Raw genomic sequence first — 4,342 nt, 5'->3', positions numbered from 1 at the left:
TAGATAGATAGATAGATAGATAGATAGATAGATAGATAGATAGATAGATAGATAGATAGATAGATAGATAGATGGTGTCCTGTCAGACTGACAGGAGCAGATGAAAAGCAGATGATGGCCATTAAGATGGCAAAGGAGAGTGATAAAGGGCATAGACACACTCGCACATAGAATTGATAAAAAGGTTTAGACAAGCTAGGCATCTCCACACTTCACGGGTGAGCATCTGTCTGAGGAATATAAGAGAACTGTGGAAACCAAAGCTGGATGAACGAAGAAGATTCTGAGCATAATGAGAGCCACAGGGATCATATTTGGTCATGACTACATAAATATGACTGCCACATCTAAGCAAGCGATCTTATTTCCACTGCTCGCAGATATACAGTATATCCTCAGTATATTATACACACGTACACTAGTGTTGTTATTGTTAACTAAAACTGTAAAAATTATATTTTCAACTATTTCAAATAAAGCTGAAATAAAATAAATATAAATATTATATTAAAGAAAATAATAAATAAATTAGAAATATTGCCATGGCAACCAACTGAAATTCTGTTTAATTACTAAAATATTTAAAAACTAAAACTGAAACAAAAATAAATTAGCTAAATAGAATTGTTTGTTCTAAATTTAATTTGCTTAAAAACTTATAACAAAAGCACATAACAAAATTATTAAAACAAATTAAAATAAAGTATTAATAAATTCTATAATAGTGTATAAATAATACTGAAATAGGCCTAATGCTCATATCTAAACACTGACAAACTAAATAGGTATTTAATTGGAGAACAGATTCATCCTCACTGAAAAACTGTTGCTCACTTCTAGCAGTCCCACAATAATGCATAATATAAAAATTCCTAAAGTCTGCTTCAGGTTTTCAAACCATTTTCTGATTTAAAACCACTCTAATTTTTTTAACCTTGAAATATCAGGTTCAAAATCATTCTAATGGTACAAATACTGCAGAAGTCAAATGACTTCTGTTTCTTTCCAACACTCCTCCCAAACGTCTGTTCTGCATATGAAATGGTATACTTCCCTACTCTATAGAACTATATGGAAGGTCACGTGACAATCACAATATAGCAAATATAGTACGTCCAGATTACATTCACACTACACACATTCATACTATATAGAACATACTCTTTTTGTGGAAGTAATTACTTACTCAAAAAAATACCTACTCAAGAGAGTATGTGATTTCGGATGCAGCTTTTGTAAGTTTGGTGATTATAAAATTGCTTTACAGCAGCAACAAATGCACGTGTACAGCTATACACTGTAATTACGACAGTGATTTCCACTCAATGAACTGTAGGGGGCTTCAAAATCACAAAAATACACAAACCTATATACAACTGATCTTAAATGATTGCTTAATTTCAGTTTTTACTCACTTGCCTCGTACAGCTACTCATCTCTCCTCACCATATTCTCACTTTATGCACATAATAATAATAATAATAATAATAATAATAATAGTTATTAAAATAATTTATTAATTGATCACATACAACCACAACAACACCTGCCATCAACACCAGCCTTTGCAGTAATGGAGAAATATTTGAGAGAGAGGTAAGACTGAACATCATAGGGAGATCTGGAAAAGTATATGAGAACAAGTGTATAACTCTCTGGAACGCACAGACATTTATGGAAGCCTGGGCTGGTCCCCACAGAAACAAGAAAGACTTTAAAGGCCTAATGCCACCTCATTAATGTAAGTATTATCAAAGCACTACTGGAAAAAAAGCTATATGCATTTATTTTTTATGGCCAGGCCATTTGACTGCCTGTGTTGTCTCTGACAGGACAAGCAGAATTTTATCAAATACGATTCATGAAATATGAACATGTTACTTGTAGACTTTTTTGAGTACAGTTGTACAATGATTAAGTATTTGAAGATCTTTTTTGAAAAGCACATCTTTAATTAAGATTCTGCTGTTGCAGAAGGTTCTAGGTATCTATACTGTATATCTGAAGCTCTAACAGTTATGGATTGGATACATTAATGGCATTAATGGAACTGAATCAATCTTAGTCGTGTAGCAGAACTGTGAATCAACATAATCTCACACACAATTCAACCTAATACACTGAAACTGATAATGGCATTGAGTTCTCAGTAGTGTATTTCACTGAAATTCAGCTAAATGGCTGTGCCTCCTCTGTGTATTCATTCAGCACATTGACACAGACACAAAGTAAAAACTTAATGTATTATACTACTAATATGACAGTATGTATTGATCCTGATATGAAATATGTTATTTCCCCTTGACTCTCATATTCACTTTAATATGATTCATAGCTATTTAGCAGAAATCTTTCCAATTTTTTTCTGTCTTTTATTCCTTTCCTCTAATATCTTTTACAACCGTATTTGCCTTTAGGGATTCTCTATTTTATTATAAATAATCTGTTAGGTTACTATGAATATGTACCAATGTGCCATAATCTAACACCAAACATCTCATTCACCACTTGAACATAATACCCTAAAACAAAAAAGCACATAAAAAATATTATAATAATTCAAGTCAGCTTGTTTGTTGTCATTTGGAGATAAGTATTGCAAATACACTTTTATTGATATGATCATTTTGAAATTAGCATAAATTAGTATTTAAAAAAAAACAATCAAAAACTATCCCCACTTGCTTTTAAGAGCTCGACAGAATCATATTAGCAATGAACATGGCATTCTACATGCTTTCAAGTCATATTTTTATTCAAATAAAGATATTTGGAGAAATATATTACAGCAAATCATTGAACTCATCACTATCACAGAATCTACATTTTTTTTGGTATTTGATAACACATGAAATACCCATTTTATTTTCACCCTATAGAAAATGATGCCTCTCCCAATGATGATGGAAGGGAGGAAAGGGCAAGAGATGCAGTGTGTGTAATGTGGCGTGCAAGGGCAAGATGTAAAACCATCCAATCTTTTTTTCTGGGAGTTGCTGAATGAATATAATTTAATTGTAAATTCACAGAGGGGCTCTTCTATTACTTCCTGTAGACCCTGACATGTTATAAATAGTAGAACTGAGGTCATTGGTTATTTTTTATTGCTTAATATGTTGAGGGGCAGAAAGGTCCACACAATGGAGGACATATGTGATATATAATTATCACAGATATTTCAGTCACCTGAACTGATCTTTCCTACTTTCTTTTTCTCTCCGAATGGGTTCTCTCTCAATCAGTTTATCAACATTTTCATGGTATACTTTTCTCATTATTTTTAATATATCCTATTATTCTCCATAGACAATAATTTCATGTAGGAGAACATGTACTGAACGCCCACCTGATTGGCTGACCGTAAAGAAGTGGCCACTGAGTCCTGCCCTGCCTCTTTCCTCTCTAACTTAGTGTCAAGCCCAGGCCGCTCTGTAATACATCAAAAGAGGGACATGGCGCCTGCCCTCCTCCCCTCCGTAAGATCAGTGTTAATTAAAGTCTATGTGGAGCAACAAGCAGAGAAACGTGGGTTTCAATTAAGAAGTCAAGGGCAGCACTTACACCTGCACTGATTCTGGTATACTGACTTCTAAAAACCTTTCAGTATGTCTGAACCACACTCGCCAATGCTCTACAAAGATGGAAACAAGACACCCATACCGGCATATCAGCCCAGGGAGGCCTAATACCTGGAAAAATTCTCATTTATCTTAATCCTGGATTAGTTCTCCAGACAGCTTGCTTTGAGACAATCACCTGAGCCGTAAATGTGATAAATTACTCTAAAGCTGAAGGAAATTATATCATGGCAATGCTAATTGGCTGACAGCAACAAAAGAAAGTGCTCAGTCTGGCAGGAGACAGGAATAATATGTCCTGAGTAGGGCTGTCAAAATGGCTGAAAAACTAAATTCGAATTTTTTATTTAAATATTATCAAAATTCGAATTACATTCGAATTTAAAATGCATAATTTCAGTTAGGGTGAAGAAAAGCTTTTGGCTTCTCTTCTGAGGCCACAAGAGGGCGCATTGAGCAAAATATTACTAATGCACGTTTCTTCAAAGCACTAACACGACCATCTGTGAAAAAAAGTGCATAATGTTTAAAATAATGTTTATAAACCAATTATAATTAAGTTGTATAAACAACTATAAACAAAACAGCATCATGTATGTATGCATAGTTTAATACAAAGGGCTGAACACCAATCACACAGGGTACATTTTTCATTTAAAAATATGAGTTGCAGTGGGATGGGGAAAAAACCCGCCATAAAGTCTCGAGATATGTTTTTTCAAAGTTAAACATGCATTCATTTTACATGGCTTTCTAAACATGCG

General features: G+C 33.7%; 1 protein-coding gene across 3 annotated transcripts in view; it reads right to left on the bottom strand.

The window, feature by feature from the left end:
* Window positions 1–4,342, bottom strand: part of LOC107704523 (vasoactive intestinal polypeptide receptor 1-like) — a 36,657-nt gene that overhangs the window by 18,602 nt on the left and 13,713 nt on the right. The gene's annotated exons all lie outside the window — the stretch shown is intronic.

The sequence above is a fragment of the Sinocyclocheilus anshuiensis genome, unplaced genomic scaffold (genome assembly GCF_001515605.1).
Source record: "Sinocyclocheilus anshuiensis isolate Anshui unplaced genomic scaffold, SAMN03320099.WGS_v1.1 scaffold1538, whole genome shotgun sequence".
Taxonomy (NCBI): domain Eukaryota; kingdom Metazoa; phylum Chordata; class Actinopteri; order Cypriniformes; family Cyprinidae; genus Sinocyclocheilus; species Sinocyclocheilus anshuiensis.
This window is presented reverse-complemented; position numbering and strand designations above follow the sequence as displayed.